The sequence below is a fragment of the Gorilla gorilla genome, chromosome 12 (assembly GCF_029281585.2).
Source record: "Gorilla gorilla gorilla isolate KB3781 chromosome 12, NHGRI_mGorGor1-v2.1_pri, whole genome shotgun sequence".
Taxonomy (NCBI): Eukaryota; Metazoa; Chordata; class Mammalia; order Primates; family Hominidae; genus Gorilla; species Gorilla gorilla.
This window is the reverse complement of record NC_073236.2, coordinates 137,781,434-137,802,767: the sequence shown is the minus strand read 5'-3', so window position 1 is coordinate 137,802,767 and position 21,334 is coordinate 137,781,434. Positions and strand designations below refer to the sequence as shown.

General features: G+C 44.4%; 1 protein-coding gene and 1 long non-coding RNA gene across 20 annotated transcripts in view; one reads left to right on the top strand and one right to left on the bottom strand.

Moving 5' to 3' along the window:
* Positions 1-21,334, bottom strand: part of MYT1L (myelin transcription factor 1 like) — a 539,395-nt gene that overhangs the window by 377,957 nt on the left and 140,104 nt on the right. For all 19 annotated transcript variants that reach the window (XM_031006771.3, XM_055378700.2, XM_055378703.2 and 16 more), the window contains exon 3: positions 4,061-4,177. The gene's annotated coding sequence lies outside the window, so the exon portion shown is untranslated. The remainder of the gene's footprint in view (positions 1-4,060; positions 4,178-21,334) is intronic.
* On the top strand, positions 2,112-2,483 carry LOC129531769 (uncharacterized). The gene is made up of 2 exons (XR_008677155.2): positions 2,112-2,156; positions 2,238-2,483. It is a non-coding gene; the product is annotated as an uncharacterized lncRNA (long non-coding RNA).

Genomic DNA, 21,334 nt, shown 5'->3' with positions numbered 1-21,334 from the left:
ACTTCCAAGAAATAATGGAGGCCAGACCCAACTCAAACCTTTCTAATGCTCAGCCCCGAGGCCCTAGAGCCAGGTGATGCAGTTGGTGGTCTTCACTGGGGAGCTGCCATCTGGAGGGGAACCTGGTACCTCTGTCCACTTCTTATTTTAAAAACAATACAGTTCTGGGAAATTCTAAAACATCTTCTGTGTTTCAAGGACTAAATTTAGTGTTTTAGACACTTATAACATGTAATCCTTGTAACAGTTCTATTAAGAAGCAATTATTATGGCCATTTTACTGATGGGGAAACTGAAACTCAGGTTCAAGAAGACAAGCAACTTCTCTGCAGATGATGGGGTAGAATTAGGATTTGTTCTCCAGTCTGACATCCTATAACTTTCTAGGAAATATCTGCTGGACACTGAACTACTTACAGGAACAGCAGACCTTTTCTCTCTAAGCTCCTTGGGCAGTGCGGTAGGAGCACACTCTGTAGGTTGTGTTTCTGCTCTCTCAATCACCTCTTTTGGCTTTTTCTGTAATAATGTATTACCATGTACAATACTACCTTAAAGATACACAGATTCTACCAAGTCATCTCAGTGGAAAATGTCAACTAATACTCTGTGTTTTGGCTAAATCACATATGATACATATTCACATGCCAAATAAGATTTTTTAAAGTCTGAGGCAAACATAAGGAGGCTTTAAAAACATCTATGGCATCGTTAAGGTCTTTTTCAGCATTAACCTTTTTATCGAGCTGGTGGCATACAGTCCCCTGCAACCAGAAATCGTTCTCTTTTGTGTTTGGTATTTTATTCTCCATGTTTGCTATGGTTTTTTTCTTTAAATTCATACATTTACATTTTTGTTTTGTAGTTGCAGAGGATGTGGGAAAACAGGCCGAATGGAATCCCACCCCACCCGGTTGTGTGGTCTGGTCCTGTCAAGTGGCCACGCCCGGCTCTGCCCCACGGACTGCTGACCGGCATCCCTCACCCTTCCGGGAAGATGTTTTCTTTTGGCTTATGCGCGGTTTTATGGACAGAACTCCCTCTGTATCCAGGCGTGGAAACACCCCTTCCAGTTGGATTTAGTTTGGTTTCACATCCCACACAGTTTTCAGGATGATATTCCTAGTCAGACAGGGTGATACAGGCACAAACGCACTAGAAACATTTTCTCCTCTTGAAATCTTTTGAGTCTCTTGAATTCTGCTCTGATTTCCACAGAGGTGACAACCTTGCTCTCTTCATCCTTCTCTCAGACTTTGTGGAAGCTTCTGCTAGCTCCACCCTGGGTACCACGCTCATGTATCAGCAAAGGGCTTGCCTGGGAGTAGCACGTCTGTGGACAGTAACTTTAGACTGTCATGCGAGTTTGCAAGGGTCTGTTCACCCAGGGAGGAGTCAGTGAACATCTCTCTTCCAAAACTGACTGTGGCTATTTCAGAACTGGGAACTTAAGTCTTCACCATGGGTTGACAAACTCAAGCCCATAGGCCAAATCTGTTCTCTACCGACGCTGTAAATAAGGGTTGACAAACTTAGGCCCACAGGCCAAATCTGTTCTCTACTGATGCTGTAAATAAAGTTTTATTGTCAGGTGGCCATGCCATTTGCTCGCTGTTGCCTGTGGCTCATTTCAGACAGCGGTGGCAGTGATGAGCAGTTGCATGGAGACCACTCCCTCCACAAAGTCTAAAATAATCTCTGGTTCTACAGAAAAATGTTGGCCCACCAGGTCTATGTAACACGATGATTTACAAATTGCCATTTTATAGCTTATTATGTGAAGATGTATTTTCATTAACATACCAATGTATTCCCATTCTATAATGCTAAATCTATTTATTTCTATGTACTGTTTTACATATATTTCATTCTATCACCCATTTACTAAAGTACTTATGACATACATAGAGAAAATAGATATTGACCATCCCCTGAGAGTCAAATACTAATCTTTAAAAAATGAGAACATGGATAACAAATCCCAGAAATCAGAGGCTCTATGTCTGCGCCCTTCACAGTGTGTGGCTGTCATGGTGACCTTTATGCATTGTTACCGTAGTCCTGAAAGTGAGAAATGATTGGTGAGGACTGATGAGGACTGAATGAAGAGAGTGAGGACTGAGTGGAAAGATCGACGTGAAATGCAAGCACTGGTTGTGCGTCTTGCTCTTATTATTATCTAATTGGATCTGGAGGTCCCTGGAGACCTTTGGGTGACAAGCTTGTCTTACACCCAGAAGGGTCTGCTCACCCGGGGCCTGGCTGGAGGGATCCCGGCGGACACTCCACTGAGGATGGCAGTCTCCAGGGCAAAGCAGGACAGGATTTCAGCTGCTAGAACCTCGAGATCTCTTTTTTCCCCTAACCAAGTCCAACTTGCTCTCCCACTCTGAAAATGGACATCTCTCAAAATCAAAGGTAATGCCTCAGCTGAGAACCCTACTGAAAGCCAAGTATAAACATGGATGTTGCTTGCAAAACCAGCTTACTCTTTCTCCTTGTTGTTTCATTTAATTCTGGGTGAGATTTGTATTTGAATGCTTTATATCAAACTACATTGAGCATCCTTATTTAAATGTGAACATCTAACTCAATGCCAGAATGCCAGTTCAATAAAGCCACATGTAAACATTACACCCTTATAAAATATTTCACTAAACGTCCTTAACTTATTACTAAAATTCAATGAGATGAGATAAAACAAGATAGCTTGGATGTATGAAGTACCTACAGTTCAGAAACTTTAACTGCTTCTGAAGCCAAGTATGCATGAACACTCAATGTGAATAGGTTCTTTTGTTTTTTTCTTTTTGTCGTCGTCGTAGTTGTTGTTGTTGTTGTTTTAACCTCGGGGAAATGTACGATTAAACATAATGCCTTCCCCAATCGGAACCAATGAGTGCAGTGAGTTTCTTCGGGGAAAATGAATAGGGTATAGACGAGAAAATAATTAGAACAACTGTGACCTATTACAGCAGTTCATAAAGCTCTCCCACAAGCTTGCAGCATATGGAAGACAATCCCAGCCTCTAATTTCCGTGCAGTGGTAAGTAGTTCTATTATCAGACAGGCAAATGGGGCGGTCGGCAGACAAATAAATCACGATTGCACAGTGAACCTTAAAATGCACACCACACCTTATAGAGCATGCTGAGAAATTGCCATTTTTACCAGAATTTTCTTCTGCTATTCATCAGAGTAACATATATAAAAGTACTTCTAAATGTGAGTATTGAGAAGATAATACCAGAGTTCCCATTCCATTCACTCGTTCAGAACCAACGACTTTACAGGATCTGAGATTTGGGCCATATTTCAGTCTTGTCGACCTCCAGCCCTAAAAATATGTGCTGCCAGGCAGCAGCCACTGGGTATGCGCCAATCTCTTCCCTCCCCAATCCTCCAAATCAGACCCCACATGCTTTACTAACTAGTTCCTTCTGCTGCAAGTGTAGATTCTGTATGCAGTGATTCTACATGAGCCATTTCCACGTGAGGGTCATGGGCACCATTCCCTCCCCACTGGCCACCCCGAGGCATCCTCTCAGCACCCACAAGGAGGCTCACATCATTCCTGCCCTATATAACTTCAGCAGTGAGAATAGCTATGCCTCATCTAATTTAACTGCAAAGGGCTCTTTTTGGCATGAATTGTCTCTTTGGAGAGGATGCGCAATGCAACTTTTAACTGCCTCCCGGAAGCCATGAAGCACCAGGCAGCTAAGATGAAAGTATTTACTCAAAGCAGCAAATGGGACAAGCACCAGAGGAGGGGCTGCCTGCAGCAATCCTGGGAGCCCCATGCTGGGTAGGAGTACCTGCACTCTGTGGCCAGGAGCCCCGTGCTGGGCAGGGGTACCTGTACTCTGTCGCCAGGAGCCCCGTGCTGGGCAGGGGTACTTGCACTGTCACCAGGAGCCCCTTGCTGGGCAGGGATACCTGTGCTCTGTCGCCAGGAGCCCCGTGCTGGGCAGGGGTACCTGCACTGTGGCCAGGAGCCCCGTGCTGGGCAGGGGCACCTGCACTCTGTCACCAGGAGCCCCGTGCTGGGCAGAGGTACCTGCACTGTTGCCGTGCCGGGTGGGTGATCTCGGGACCTGATATTCTTCTGCCGTCGACCAGGGTTTGAAGATGCCCACTGGATAGGAATTCACCAATTCTCCTCTGAGTTCATTTTCTAAAGGATAGAGCGACAACACAAAATACCTTAAGTAAGAGAAGGGAGGAGGGCATAAGGAGGGTTTGTTCCCCTGTGCTGTGACACTCACAACAGCTACATTTCAAGATAGGTAACTGCACCTTGGGAAGATGTGTAAATAATTTTACTCAGAAACCTTGTTATATAAACTCTAATAATGGCTAACTAGAAGTACTTTTTACACATTTAGTTAATTTACTTTGAAACCTAAGATATTGAGGAGTTTTAAATACATGTCCTAGGTTTGAAGGTAAAACCATATGCACTTAATATTTAGTTTGAGCCATTACTGGCCCATTTCTCAGATGATTGCTTCTTTAACACTTTGATGTAATTAGAAAACAATTTAATATGGGAGAAATATTTTGTATGTTTATTTTTTGGAAATAATAGAATTTCATTCATAAGAAAATATAGTTTGCTGATGACAAGGCCACTTCCAAATGTCAGCTCAACTTTATCTTACTATCACAACAACAAAAGAAATTACCTTCATTAATGGAAATGTAGAAATTATTAACTTTCTATCATGTTTTTCTGCAATGTTATCTCAGTATTAGAAACCACTGACTGTTTTAATTTGAAGAAGAAATATCCATATTATTTCAAAGTCTACTATCAAAGAGAGAATTTATTTTGTTAAACAAAATGATGAGCTAGAAAATCAGAAAGTGAGAGGGTGATGTCTCAGGGAAGCCATTGTTTCTGGTGCAAACCTCCTAATTCCAAGAGGCTTATTAAAGTGCGTCTATGGCAATAACAGACAAGTGTTAATGGGCCTCAGTGAAGTGTGTCAGGAGAACGAAGAGACCCTGAGGGGCTCCCCATGCTGTTTATGAGCAGCTAGATGCAGCAGCATTACCATAAATCCTCTAACAGATACTGTACTTCCCGCCTGTAATAAGATGATAGCCAGAGTGCTTAGCAAGTGGAACTTGAAATAAGATAACACAAGATTTCCTAGGAAACACAAAGGCAGCCAATGAAATGCAACCATAACAATTATTATTATTTCCCCTAATAAGAATTTACTAAAACAAACACATAAAGAACAAAATAATGCCAAAATAGATACGTGGAGCTAGAGAGGTTTTAAAATTACCCTGAAAAATCAAGGTTCAAAATTTGAATGAGAGTTAGTGTATTCATTTTGTTGCAAAGTCTGCAGATATCAGTTTGGAGTTATTTTGTAACATTTAAAAATATACACTTAGCTTTTAATACAAATTATAATTTGGGGTTTTATTTATAGCAGTGCACAGCTATCTACACTGGAAAATCTCTGATAACAATGGTGTGTTTTATGGCTTTTTCTCAACACCCACATAGTATAAATGCAAGGAATTCTTGCAGTTTCTTCCTCAGGCAAATGCCCCTGAAACATTTTTGCATCAGACATACCACCTTGAAATCATCTACAAAGATTCAGGAGCATTCACCCCGGACAAACAATGGCTTCTTTTACCTAGGTTTGCACTCTGACCACTAATGCTCAGAATTCAGACCCATGTCCTTGTGAGACAGAGACAGACGTGACAGCGCATGTGGAGATTCCCTCCCGGACAACGCAGTTTAATGAGGATGAATTTGCGCTTAGTGGATACTCACTGTGAGGTGGCCTCTTTTATTTTGACCTTTTGAACTGGGTCCCTACTTCCTCAATCAGATTATACTAAGGCAACTAGCATATAAACTTGACATTATTGATACTGACATAATATTATGATTTAAAAATATAACTATTCTTTTCATCAAATGTTATTGATTGTATGGACTGTCATTACTGCTGGGTTAGCAAGACCCATCTCAGCCAATCTTGGTGTGAACATTTGTTGAGTGAATAAATCTCTCTGAAGTTCAGGTTCTGTATCTGACAATAGCAGGGCTAGGCTAAAAGTTTAAATATGTTTTTTAGCACCAAATGCTTTAAGTAAGAATCCCACTGCTATGGCACCTGATATGAATCCCCAGGCAGCAAGTGAGCCAAGAGTAGAGAAGTGTGGTGCTCTCCTTGTGAGGCTCACTCAGACCTCCTTTCTATGTGTGTTGTATGTTGAGTGTGAATTCGTAGCTTTGAGTCTTGGCTCAGTGGTTTCGGGAATTACCATGCAAATGTCTCTGAGAAGGGCCTCCACCGTGGGGCACTGCTGAAGGAAGGAAGAACCAAGCCTGTCTTCCTCCACCCTCTCTTGCCAGGGTGGTGCCCACCACCCCTGTGGGACACAGATGGAAAGAAGCCAGCTCCCGGTGACTTTTCCTGGAGGTATCAGCATCTGAGGTGCACATATTCTTTCCTGCTATCATTGCTTTTCTAAGATTTCTTGTCAAGAAGACCTTTTGTTTAGCTAAGTGTTGCTGAAACGGCAGTGCCTGTGCCTGTCTGGTAACCTGAATCACACCTGCAGGATTAGCTACTAGTGGAAATGGGTCACGCTCTTTGTTTTTCATCCTAAAAGCTCCGTGTGAGATTGGTTAAAAGATGAGAGCTACACACTGATAGTGCTTCTTTCTCAGACATGTAACACTGAACAGCAAGAACCAGACAAATGCCTGACAAAAGCCCACCTCAGACGCCACCATAAGGAGAAGGCGAAACCATCCTCTGTGAACTGAGTTTCAGAGGAGCCTCTGCAAGGCAAGGATGCCCGAGCCTGGTTTTACATACTTTCCTGGACCCTTGCCTCGATACTGTCTGAACAGGAAAACTGCTTTAAGAAGGTTTTCTGTGTCCTTCAGCAATCAAATTTGGGATCCATAATGTCTGGAGAGGACAGCACATCACAGCAGCAGGGCTGGAGGGCAGTCCTGGCTGCCTGTCCCCATTGTGATTGGCAGGTGCATCTCCAGCTCTTCCGCCTGTTTCTGTAGCTCATCTCTACCGACTAACAGCCATAGGATCTCCTTGCTCGGGGGCTGGGTTGAGATGAATAAGCTGCCTGTACTATGGAGTACATAGCAGGTTCTCCATTAGCCTTTCCTGGCTGAATAAGGAGCTTGTTTCCTTTGTACCAAGTTAAACGGATTTCAGTTAGCTCACTGCGTTGCTCACAGCCTTTGCATTAGGCTGTGCTCATGAGACAGTCACTCAGCTTCTAGTTGGAGATGAGATTTAGGATATGTCCACTTTCAGTTTTTCAGAGAAAAGAAAGAAATGGTCATTTTCAGAAGATAATGATGACCATATAGACAAGGAAAAGGAAATATATAATCAAATAATTAAATAAATGGGGACATCTTAATAAGAAAAAGTAGGAAATCAGGAAAAGAATGTACAGCCAGTTTTAAAATCACCCTTCTTGTTTTTAAACACTCATGTGCCCTTTGCTTTAAGTCTAGGTCAGTTACATATTTGTGGGATGGCTTCAATTATTTGGAACATTGGAAAGTATTTTTGGCAATTAAAAAGGTTCGGGTCTGACTCCCATACACGGACATTCCCATCTCAGTTTTTGCTGTAGATCACCTGTGCAATATCAATATTTAGGACATAACTTTTTTTTTTTTTTGAGGTGGAGTTTTGCTCGTCACCCAGGCTGGAGTGCAGTAGCACGATCTTGGCTCACTGCAAGCTCCACCTCCTGTGTTCAAGTGATTCTCCTGCTTCAACCTCCCTAGTAGCTGAGATTACAGGTGCTCACCCCCACACCCAGCTAATTTTTGTAGTTTTAGTAGAGACGGGGTTTCACCATGTTGGCCAGGCTGGTCTCAAACTCCTGACCTTAAGTGATCTGCCTGCCTCGGCCTCCCAAAGTGCTGGGATTACAGGCATGAATCACCATGCCTGGCCTAGAATATAACCTTAATTTCAACTTCTAAGTAAGAGACCACTGATTCCAACACGTCAACTAACCACATAAAAGGACACCAGCAAATGCAATTTGTAACCTGGAAGTATGTATAGATAAAGACATCACATGAATAATCTATCCTCTAGTTTACTAGCTATTCTTAGACATGTACCTAAAGCCACAATTGCATTGTTTCACAAAACTGACACTGAAGTGGAAACAGGTTTGTTTCCCACTGTGGCTCAGAGAGGGCCGGTAGCACTCCCACTGCCGAGGAAGGGGATGAGAACCTTTCCCGTCTGCTGTGTAGCGGGGACGATGTCGTCAACAGGACCGTCACACAGGTTTGCGTGGATGTAAATGGAACAACCTTGTTGTGTCGGGAATTTGGCAGTGTGAATGAAAATTTTCAATGTGCATATGCTAGCCTGACAATTCCAGTTCCTGGTATCTACCAAATATATATTTAGTCACACATATGCATAGATACCTACATAAAATGTTCCAATGCAATATTGTGTATAATCAAAACTCTTCAGTGATAGAATGGTTAGATTATTTGTGGTAAATAGGCAATCTAAGACTGGCCTATAAGCACTGACAAGGCAGAATCCTTAAGATGTGTAGCAAAGTGACTAGAGGATGGTACAGGGAAGCATACACAGTGTAACCTGTTCACATACGACAACCTAGAACCTAGGGTGTATTCGTCTGTTCTCACACTGCTAGAAAGAACTGCCGGAGACTCGGCAGTTTACAAAGGAAAGAGGTTTAAATGACTCACAGCTCCACATTGCTGGGAAGGCCTCAGGAAACTTACAATCATGGCAGAGGTGAAGCAGACACATGGTACACGGTGGCAGGCGAGAGAGAGAATTTGAGAGAATCCAGGGAAAACTGCCTTATAAAACCATCAGACCTTATGAGAACTCACTCACTATCATGAGAACAGCATGGGGTAGGGGTAAACCACCCCCACGATCCAATCACCTCCCACCAGGTTCCTCCCCAACCCCTGGGGCTTCCAATTCAAGATAAGATTTGGGTGGGGACACAGAGCCTAATCACATAATAGGGGCATGTCTTATATTTACATGTGCATGTGTGTGAATACAGAGGAAGATGCCAGTGTGGACACAGACCCAGTGGATAGCTGAGATGATCTTTGGAGACAGGAGTAGGGTTGTGACAACTAAGAAAAGCTTTTACTTTTTACTGCAAATACTTCTAATTGTTTATTTCATATATATACCGTTTATTTATAAATAGATAAAATATTTATTTTATATAAACAGACTGTAATAATTTATTTGATTGCCAAAGAAAATCCATGTAACATTTATGTAACAAAATAAACTGAAAAATTTAATGATTTATCTATTAGTATTTTCAAAAGATATGTGTCAATTATTGTAAAAAATGACTAATAAATTTAGGTTAGAAATTTACACTCCCAAAGTCACGTAATACTTGTAAGCAACTTGCACTCCCCAGACCCCCAAGCCATTTGCTGCTTTACAATATAGTTGAAGACAGGCCCTGGGATGCACTGGCTGTCTACAAACCAATAAACAATGTGGCAAGGACATCACATTTGTGGCTGATTAGATCATTCTAGCTCATTAAAAAACCTTCTTCCATGTTAAGCAAAATGATATAGAAGAGCAAGGAAAAATGGAGGCAATTAGAATAAAGGCAGCTTGGTGCCGTGTCAGAACACAGAAGGTTGTCTGGTACCCTCGCCCTCCTTCCTTCTGCAGGAAGGTGTTGGTGAGGTGGGCCTTTGGGGCTCTCTCTGTCCCCTCAGGGTCTGCTGTTTGCCTGCAGCCCACTCATGGATAGTGAGGACTTATCACCAAGGCAGACCCAGCAAGAAACACACATGGTAGAATGGCTTTTGGCATTGTTGAATATCAGCAGTGAAAGCAATCGTAAGGATAGTGCAGCCTGCCTCTTCGCTTTTAGATTTGGTCACTGAAGTCCAGAAACCCTAACGAACCTGTACAGGGTCAAAAGAGAAGTGAGCAGAAGGCCCAGGACAAGCTGACAGGTGTGCAGTCCCCATCACTCCTTTCTCCAACAAAGTGAAAAGTAGTTTAAGGAAATCTAAGATTTAATTGCAGTGAATTTTATTAATAACAAGCTTTAGTCTTCAGGGCACACGGGAGAAGACGTTTTCATGGGGCTTAGAAAAAGTGAGGAACAGCATTAACCAAAGAGCAGTAACTGGGTTCTGCCATTCACATCTTACAGGCAATACCTGCTCTGAGAGCCCTTGAGCGTAGGAACCTGGGGTACTGGGAATGAACACCCAATGCCCCCACACACATCCCTGGCCAGCAGCTGTAGGACATGGCCAAGGAAGTGGCTCATCCATCCACAGAGCTTTCAAGGCTTGCGGGTGCCTTCTGAATTTTGGAGAACCCACTGGTTCTGCATCTCATTGAATCCAAAGCTTCCCAAGAGGCAAATGCCCAAATAAATCCCAATCAGAGGACTCAGGCATAGCCCTGCCTTCCTTTCTTTCCTGGGAAGCCCCTAGGCTCAGATACTAATGAGTTCTGAGTTAGCTTAGATGAGTTCACTTCACCCTCCCTACCAGACCCCGAAACCTGTTCCTCCTCCCTTCACGCTGAGAGTGGAATCTCTAAGAACATGCCTCTGTTGTGGATGCCTCTGACCAAGAATAAGTCCACATAGTGACCATGATGTATTATTATCGTTATCATGACAGCACCTTACACGTGTATTCCAATTTAAAGTTAAAAGTTATTTCACACACAAACATGTAAAGGAGGTAGAATTATGCCTGTTTTACAGATGAGGAATCCCAAGTTCCACAAGCATTGCTTTAGTGAGTGAGGAACAGTAGGAATCGGAGCTGGAACTAAAAGCATGCACTCTAGCCTGGCTCCTAGGTCTCCCGAAGCTTGGTGACATGTTATTTCTCAGTTCCTAAGACTTACCACCACCTTATGTGACCTTTAGTTTAAGCTGCTTTGTCCTCTCCATGTTCCTCAAATATAAACTATACTTCCTCACTTTGGTTCACACCATGCCTCTCTTTATGCACATCTCAAAGATTTATCAGCCTTCACATCAAATCCCATCATTTCTCTACTCAAAGACTTTTAGATCATTCTGGCCCTCAGGAGGAGGCTGTTCCTCTGAATGATGAATGAGGTCATCCTCTCGCTGATCCGTTCATACCTTCACACACTGTTTCACACAGCCAGCCAGTGATTCCACTGTTTGCCCACTTCTGCTAATGCCACTGTTGTTATCAAAGAAACTAGGGTGCTTGAAGATGGGGATTGCACCTGTTCATTTTTGTATTACCAGGGGCCAGAGGAGAGAGAATCCATTAAATGAATGAATTGAATAACAATAATGATAATAGAGTTCACTTCACCCTCCTTCCAAGCCCCCCAAGGAACTCATGGCTCCTTGAGAGTACAGAAGATGTTTATCACTTGGTGAATTCTTCATTTGTTTAGCATAGTCCTTAGCACATAATATGTACTCTCAAATAATTACTAATCAAATGGAAAAACATGAGCTCTTAAAAAAAAAAACCAACAACCTGTATCAGGAAAGAAGACGAAAGAGCAAGTGATCATTTGAATCAGTGGTGCTACCTTAGGAGTGAGTGCAAGTGGCAGAGAGACAACTCGATGTGGGTGTGTGTAAACTGTGCCTGAAGGTGTATGTGAACCTGCATGTGTACCTGTGTGTGCACCTGTATCTGTACCTGTGTGGGCCCGTGTACCTGTGTGTGCGCCTATGTGTGTACCTGTGTGTGTGCTTATGTACCTGTGTGTAGCTGTGTGTGCACCTGTATCTGTACCTGTGTGCCTGCATGTGTGCCTGTGTGTGTGCTTGTGCATGTACCTGTACCTGTATTTGTACCTGTGTGTGCCTGTGTGTGCACCTGTATCCATACCTGTGTGTACCTGTGTGTGCACCTATATCTGTACCTGTGTATGCCTGTGTGTGCACCTGTATCCGTACCTGTGTGTGTACCTCTGTGTGTGCTTGTGTATGTACGTGTGTGTGCACCTGTATCTGTACCTGCATGTGCCTGTGTGTGCACCTGTATCCGTACCTGTGTGTACCTGTGTGTGTGCTTGTGTATGTACCTGTGTACCTGTGTGTGAACATGTATCTGTACCTATGTGTGCCTGTGTGTGTACCTGTGTCTGTGCCTATGTACCTGTGTGTGCACATGTATCTGTACCTATGATCTATGTGTGCCGTGTACCTGTGTTTGTGCCTGTGTGTGTACCTGTGTATACCTGTGTGCACATGTATCTGTACCTGTGTGTACCCGTGTGTGTGCACCTGTGTGTGTACCTTTGTGTACCTATGTGTCTGTGAAGTGAGATTGAAAACACTCACGAGAGCCTACTTGGCTCTCTGTTGTCTCTGACACACAGAAACTTCATGAATGAAATCATGTTACTGATTGCTAGCTGAACTCTCCTCAATTTTCAGAGAATCCTTGGGAAGAAAATCAGAATTCTAGCAGCAAGCCCTGCTCTTAAAATATATAGAAATTACTGTCTGTCAGAGGCTGTGAATGCAGAGTGTGATTTAAATGTGCTATGAGTTTAACTTAAAGCACAGCCACACATTTCAACTAGAAAATCCTAATGGTAGGGGCATGAGTGTACTTAAGGCCCTTCATCTGTGACAGAGTCGACCACGTGGAAGCACTTTGTCTTCCTGGATGCAGTGCCAACGACTGGGGGTGCTCCCCTGCTCTCTAAACCCGCAGCCTTTTCCTTCACACAGCAACCACAGGAGGGTGCATGCCGAGAAGTGAGATTCATCTGCATAAATACATCCTCCAACTAACTGCTTCCAAGTGAGAGAAAAAGGACTTTCCACGTTCCAGCACTTCCATGCTCATTATTTCATTTGATCCTCAAAACAACCCTGAGAATAGGCAACCGAGATATTATTAGCTCTATTTTCAGAGAGAAACTGAGGTTCAGAAAGGTAGCTTGCCTGAGGTCACAGAGCTGGGATGGGGACCCAGGTTTCCAGGCTGGACATTGACAAGTGTCCACTCTGGCAGTCACCTCCCAACTCCCATATGTAACAAGCTTTCAGAGCAAAAATGAATGGCATGCCCCACTCTGACTACACTGTGTCTTGGAACCATGGCCACGGACAGCATGCCCCACTCTGACCGCACTGTGTCTTGGAACTGTGGCCACGGACAGCATGCCCCACTCTGACTGCACTGTGTCTTGGAACTGTGGCCATGGAGAGGTGACCTCCTCTCTGCAGGATCTGATTTCAGTGGCTTAGGAAGGGCCTGTCCTCCAGATTGTTAGAACAGTACCCATGCCAATCACTGAAACCCTTCCATTGGAAATCCAGTTACTTGAACATTTTTTTAAAAGAATTTACCTTTATAAGTGCAAATGATTCTGGGCTAGCTGATATTTTGAGTCACTATTGATTAAAAAGATATTAATTTTTCATGGAACAAGGAAGATGTTTGCAATAGTATGGCCAGCATCTATCCTCATTCTCTGTCCCTCTCTCACACCCATGTACCCCCCACACTCTTTCTCTCTCATTTTCAGTCTGTATTTCACAAGGAAGAAAGCCAGACAGTAGCAATTGCCTGGATTTGGATGGAGGATTTAGGGAGGGCTGGAGGCTTAGAAGGAGGCATTGCGTCGGTTTTTCAAAGCACAGCATGCGCTTTGCAGCTAACCAGAAAGGCATGCTCTGTTTTTCATTTGGCCACTGTTTGTTGTGGATCTCTCCCTTTGGGTTTTGGGGAAGGAGCAGTGGTTTGGGAATTGCTGGCTTCCTACCAAACACCACCAAAGAGCAGTGCAGTCCCAGCGCGGCCCACAATGGCAGGGACTGAGATGGATAAACATCACAGTAGATAAAAGACTCGCACAGCCTGGGCCTCCAGGCGGGACAGAGTTGCAGGGGAGAGAAGGAGGGAGGTCATCGCTTCTCCTCTAAGTAAGGAAGGCTGCAACAGGGATGCCTACAGTGCTCAGGGTTACGCAGAGGTGAGCGGACTCTGCCACAGAGGTGGGAAGGTTTTCCGAGGAGCAGCAGCTGAGCTTTGAGAAGGTCATGTCATCAGGCTATGGATGGTAAGTCACAGAGGGAGATCTCCTGGAGAGAAAACAGTAACACAAAAAACATGGAGCAGTTGGAGGGAAGGGTGTGTTTGGATGGTAAGTCCTGGGGGAGCCTGAATTGTATCCCTCAGGACCCAGCGAACCTCCTGGCCTCCCCTAGAGTAGTGAAGAGCCAGGTTGCTGTTTTAGAACAGAGAGGAGGGGAAGAGACAGAGAGGCACGAACCTGGGGGAAGTAGACCACGAGAGAGCTGCTGGGGTGAAGCCTGGTCACAGAGAGGCTGCTCACCTCTGTGCAGGGAGAATAAGTTCCCAGGGGAGGGGAGGAGAGAAAGGGTGGGGCCAGGCGGTAGGAGGAGAGAAGGAGCCTGGAACCAAGCCATCCTGTTTCCTAAAGCTTGCTTTGTTTCCATGACTCTAGAAGCAGTATAAAAGAAACATCCTTCCAGTGCACAAAGGTTGCAAGAGAGTAATATTATGAATGTTTGAAATCATGCTGTACTTGATGGCCCTGTAAGGTAATGATGAGGTTCTCAGTGTGATGAAGTAGAGATCCATATTTTAGCACATATTCTTCATAGCTGCAGCTCTCTGTAAAAGTTATCAGCATATGACAATTCAGAATCCCACATGTAGTTTCTTGCAAACTATATACTAGAAAAAATACTTTGGAGATATAACTAAAAGAAGGAAGGAAGGGAGGGAGGGAAGGAGGGAGAGGAAGGAAGGAAGGAAGGAGAGGAGGGAAGAAAAAAGGAAGGAAGGAAGGAGAGAGACAAAGGAAGAAAAAAGGAAGGAAGGAAGGAGAGAGAGGAAGGAAGAAAGAAAGGGAGGGGGAAGAAAAGAAGAGAAAGAAAGAGATAGAGAAAGGGGGAGAGAGAGAAAGAGAAAGAGAGAAAGAAAGAAAGAGAGAAAGAGAGAAAAAGAAAGAAAGAAAAAAGGGGGGAGAGAGAAACAGAGAGAGGGAGGGAGGGAGAGAAAAGAAGAAGGGAAGGAGGTAGATGGATTGAATAATGTAGGTCATGCTGAGGCTGTTCACAATTTTAAACATCTAAAAAACACAGCTGATATCTACCTAGAAGGAATCACTAATAAATCATACTGTTTCAATATTATCTAAATATATTCTTATTAATGACATACAAAGTAATAAATACATTACAGTGTTAACGCATGTGTGTGTTCAAGAGAAACAAGTAGAAAGTAAACACAAGGCAGAGTGTGCCTGTAGATTCCACAGTGAAAATGTGCAGCGCCCATAAAGGTTGGGACAGAACGGACGAAGGCCCTCAGTGCTTCCAATCCACTGACGTTTATTTGCAGGCAAAGGCACATTTTAAATACTTTCTATCAATGTTAAAATGATGAGTTTAATGTGTCAAAGTAGCATGCTTTTAAAAATTGGGGATTTTTTTCATGGGATGATTTCATCAAGTAAAAATCTCCAGGCAAAAATATCCTACACTCCAATTTGCCCAACCCCCTCTGTCCAAACAAAGGAACAACACTCATCTGAGCAAGACCTCCTCTTCCCGCCTAAGCCTCCCCGCACCGCACGCCCACCAACGGGCTGGCGGCCTCTCCAGCAGAGCCGGCAGATTTCCCCAGCTGTGGGAGGAAAGCTCTGTTCTCTTCCTGTGATGATATAAGCCTCTCCTCATCCATCAGCTTCAGTTGTAGGAGAGACTCCTGCCTAAATCGGTGGTTGGGGTTGGCTTGAGGTTTCCAGCTACCCAGAAAGGGACCTGCCAAGAGAGGCCGCAGCTCGGCACTTTAGCTGGAAACGGTGCAAAGCTCCACCCCATGAGTAGTCGCATTACTTCGGGTAAGCTTTGCCACCTCTCTGGCCTTTACTTTTGTCATCTCTGAAATGCAAATAGTAATTGCGTCTACTTTAGAAGGCTTGTCAGAGGATCCACTGAGATAGCACAGCTCCTGCGTTTAGAAAATGCCCTCATGCTGCAAACCTTCCAGTCACCAGCCAGCAACTCTTCCATATCCATCCAATAACTCTGTTCTGCACCTAATAAGCATTCCACTCTTACATACAAGCCTCCTTATAAAAGGCCTAGACTTAAAAATAATAATAATAGCAAACACATCGAAGGTAAATGGGAATGAGGGCACTTTCAACACACAAAGCTTATATAACATATTTGTGCTATTTAATTAAAATGTAACTAGTCATTCAGTACTGTGTGGTTTTTGTTACTTCCTTGTATTTTAATAGCTCTGTTCAAATATGAGTAACTCACCACAAATTGTATGGTGTGCAAACTAATATATGCACCTGATTGGCCTCCACACGTGAGGCGGACGCAGCCGGGCCTCCCGAGTCCCGCGTTCCTTCCGTGAGGCGGACGCAGCCGGGCCTCCCTGAGTTCGGCGGTCATTACGTGAGGCGGACGCAGCCGGGCCTCCCCGAGTCCCGCGTTCCTTCCGTGAGGCGGACGCAGCCGGGCCTCCCCGTGTCCCGCGTTCCTTCCGTGAGGCGGACGCAGCCGGGCCTCCCCGAGTCCCGCGTTCCTTCCGTGAGGCGGACGCAGCCGGGCCTCCCCGAGTTCGGCGGTCATTACGTGAGGCGGACGCAGCCGGGCCTCCCCGAGTCCCGCGTTCCTTCCGTGAGGCGGACGCAGCCGGGCCTCCCCGTGTCCCGCGTTCCTTCCGTGAGGCGGACGCAGCCGGGCCTCCCCGAGTCCCGCGTTCCTTCCGTGAGGCGGACGCAGCCGGGCCTCCCTGAGTTCGGCGGTCATTATGTGAGGGGGACGCAGCCGGGCCTCCCTGAGTTCGGCGGTCATTATGTGAGGGGGACGCAGCCGGGCCTTCCCGAGTCCCGCGTTCCTTCCGTGAGGGGGACATAGCCGGGCCTCCCTGAGTTCGGCGGTCATTATGTGAGGCGGACGCAGCCGGGCCTCCCTGAGTTCGGCGGTCATTATGTGAGGGGGACGCAGCCGGGCCTTCCCGAGTCCGGCGGTCCTTACTGGTTAACTGTAGTCCCGCACTGTTAATGTTTTTAGTTTTTTGAAGCCAAGATAGCGTGCTCACCGGAAAAGAAATATGGACCTCGATGAACAGATAATAGGGAGAATCTCATGCACCCATCCTGGAATTACGTTTTTAGCTTTGCCCCCATCACTACCATTGGAGGGAAGCAGCTTCTGCGAGAGGCATTTGTAAAGTCTCCATGTCTCCCCAAGAAGTCACGTTCTGCAGACCCATCAACCATCCCATGTCCCGCCACTCCCTCTAGTAAACAAGGATCTTTGGGTTTTTCTGGATGCCTACACTTACTAACTCTTGACCCAATTTTTGCATAAGCATCGCAGAATCAAAAATCTATAATTAACAGATTGTTATAAAATTCTACAATGAATAAACTCTTAAATTCCAATTCGAAAATATTGTAAACTTTGCATTATAAATTAACATGAGCGTCTGTAGCAAGGTTAAGATCAATTTATAATGTAACCTAATCTTCACCTTGGTCTTTATTGGCACTGATTTAAAAAGATCTGTGTGCAATATCATCTTCTGAAGATAAGTTCCTTTCATTTATTTCTATTTGCTCTGATCCTCCTTTTGGAAAACAAAATAATTTTTTTCTAAAAAAGGTATAATCGAAACTTGGCCTTAATGAACTTAAAACAGCAATTCATCCTCACACAATCCAGTCTTTATGGATTGCAGGCCTAGGGTAAGCAGGTTGCAGGCACAGTGAGTGACAGACAAGCAAATGTCAGAGGAGATGCTCTTATATTTGGTCGTGGGCTCCCTCTTCCACCGAGGCCTTTCCTAAATCTGCCTTTGATGAGCTTCCCCAGCGATCAGCTCTGTCCGTTCCCTCTGGAGCTGCACAGAAAGTGCTTCATGGAAATGTCATCTGCCAGGACAGCAATTACTGGCACTCCAGCAATCACGGGCACAATGCAGAGTGGGTCGAATTCAGGTGAGAGCGAGAACCCACAATCAAGCCCGGGGAAGGAGAACAAAGCCATTTTCTTTCATTCGCCGTCAACACAACCATCAGGCCTTAATTACACGGCGCGTGCGGGGCTGGCTGCTGAAAGGCATGTTATTACCCAGCTTAGTTCCAAATCAGCTCAGTATTGATGAGCGGCAGAGGGAGGAAGCCAGCCTCGCCCCCGTGGAAAGGAACAGGCACCAAACAAGCAGATGAGTGGCAGAAGAGGGCACACTCCAGGGAATTAAAAAATAATTTTAGAAGGGAGGGAGGGACCCGGTACCTAAACGCTGGCTAAAAATACGTTTCCAGAGGCCCATTGCATTCATGGCTGAATTCAACACAGGTATACCTACTTCAGCCAGGGCTGTTTAGTTGGCCAATATATCTTACTGGATAAGTTCTTGAAGCTGTTATTCTCTGCTCACAGCATTTCCCAAAGGCTCCCACAAGTCTCAATACACCTATGAGTACATTCTTTGTTCTTATCCCCAATTCTTTTTAAGCAATTTAAGAACATTCTGAAAAAAAGTTCTCAGATTATCCCTCTCTCTCCATATATATAATAAACATGTATGCATTTATCATTTATATTCTCACTTATATTAAATATATATGCATATTTGCCTCTGTCTACCTTAAAATAACAAATGTTCAGTGCAAAATATTTTTTAGAGATTGGCATAATAACAATGGCAAGCTCTAACATCTTTGAATAAAGCCTTTACAGTAAAAATAAATGGTTCATTCACTACTAAAAATTACACACACAAATGCATGCACACACACATACACTTCCTTCCCATGGCAAAACACGTATATTTGTGTATGAACCTAACACAAAAAGGCATATTAGTATTACCGAAAGTTAATGGTAATATTGACAAACCCAAAACAACATGAATTCGGAACTGTTTTGTTTAGAATTCTAAAAACGATTCTGCTATTTGGTGGGGTGCTATGCACCTGGATGTGGAATTAAGAGGTGCATCTCCTTTCAAGCTGGGGGAACACACACTGCCAATCCCCCAAGCTGAGCTTTGATGGATGCACGAACTTACCAGCAGGCACACGCTCACGCCGATAGCCGTGCACAAGCGTGTGCAGTGCTTAATGCCAAATTATGTCATTTAAGGGACCTTTACATTTCCTAATCTATTTAAAATGGCCTAGAAAATAAGTCCGGATCTGTGTGCCTGGGCTAGGTCTATTAAGAGTCAGACAGACGGCATAATGAAAGCCGGGGCGCAGCCCTAATAGGAAATCCAATGTTCTGTGTATTCCCTTCCTCTCCCTTTTTTGCCCAGGTTTTAGACTTCCTGGGGATCTGTCTCGGGCAGATGCTCATGTTTTCCAAGCTTATTGCTTATGGGAAGTGGTAGGAGTTTAAGAAAATCAGAGAGAAGAAGCTGTCATCTTGCTGACAAGCTGGCCAAATGCAGGTGGGTCAGAGTTTTGAGTGATGTGAGTTTTGAAATCCACTTCCAAGGCAAAATTAAAATACAAAAGCTTTGTCCTGCCACATACGGCCGTCTGATTTCCCTAGGATAGATGGTTGCTGAAGACCTGGGAAGCTTCTCCTCTGACACATGCTTCAAGTGAGCGTGTTTACTCTGCGAGACTACAGGGAGAGGAAATTAATTTGAGCTGCTGCCGCCTTCCTCCCCAGCGTAGCCAAGAACATAGCCTCCTAACCAGCCTCTCCAATCCGTTGCTTCCCCTCCAGTGCATTCTCCACACAGCAGCAGGACCATCGTTCTAAAAATGAAATTGCATCATACTATATAAGAGCTTCTGATTGCGTTTGGGGCTTCCAAAACCTGAACTCCTGGCCATGCCGCCACCGCAGCGTAAGAGGCGGCTCCTCCTCGTCCCTCCTGACTCCTGTGTTGCTCACAATGTTCTCCTGGAGCAGTTCCCAAAATGGGGTTCGTGAGCCTGTGGGGGTGCCCTCCACCCTTTCATGGCCTTTCGGGGGTCTTCCCTCATGCAACTACATCATCTGTGGGGTTGGATTATCTTCAAATGCTTCAGCCAAAACAACTTATGCAATATGTTAAGTGCAGAGGCAGATGAGAATTCAGCTGCTCTATTAAGACACGCATGGAAGACATTTGCTAAATGTGAAACAATGACGCTCTTTCAATAAATGTCTTTTTTATGGAAAATATTATTTTTCATAAATATATAATCACTTATATTAACAGGTAATGGGTTTTAAAAATATTTTTAATAACTAAAAAGCAAATAATGTTTTAAAATATCTTAGTTTTAATTGTTAATGTGGTAGCTATAACTTTCATGAACAAAATCTCTGCAAAGGCTTCAGACTATTAAGCCTATGAAGAGCCCTTGTAACTGAACCTGGTGAGAAGCAGCGTTCTCAGGACCTCACGGTGAGAAGAGCATTCTCAGGACCACACAGTTCCTTGTTTGTGCGCACACACCGAGCTCTGCCTTCCTCAGGGCCACTGCACAGCTGGTTTTTCTGAGAGGAAGCCCAGGTAACACCTCAGTATTTCTCCTCTCTCCCATAGGGCTCATCCTTCACTTTCTGTATTGGCCCTGCTGTTTTCCCATGTTTAGGGCCCTGATTTTTAATATTATCTTAATTATTTATTTACTTTTCCTCTTATTGGAAGAAGGACGGGCACAGTGGCTCATGCCTGTAGTCCCAGCACTCTGGGAGGATGAGGCAGGCAGATTACTTGAGCTCAGGGATTTGAGACCAGCCAGGGTAACATGGTGAAACCCCGTCTCTACAAAAAATACAAAGATTAGCCAGGCAGTGGCACACGCCTGTAGTCCCAGCTACTCGGGAGGCTGAGGCAGGAGGATCACTTGAGCCTGGGAGGTCGAGGTTGCAGGGAGCCGAGATCACACCAGATGGTGTAATGAGAAGGAAATCCAAACTGTCTGTATGCCTATTTTTTTTCTCCCAGCCTTTAGACTTCCTGGGGATCTGTCTCAGGCAGATGTTAATATTTCTGAGCTCCAGCCTGCTGGGCCACAGAGCAAGACCTGTCAAAAAAAAAAAAAAAAAAAAAAAAGAAGAAGAAAGCTCACAGAAGAAAGTACTTGTGTACCGGACTCCTTCAGTATCACCACAGTGTCTAGTGCATGGGGCACTTTTTAAACATCTCATAAATAAGTGAATGGATGAATGAATGAGATAACCTGTTCATACTCAGAATAGGTGATTGTAATAAACGTTCTGACTCTTCTGCCATGATCAAGTGTATGGCAGGTTCTTATGTGTCCAGGGTGGT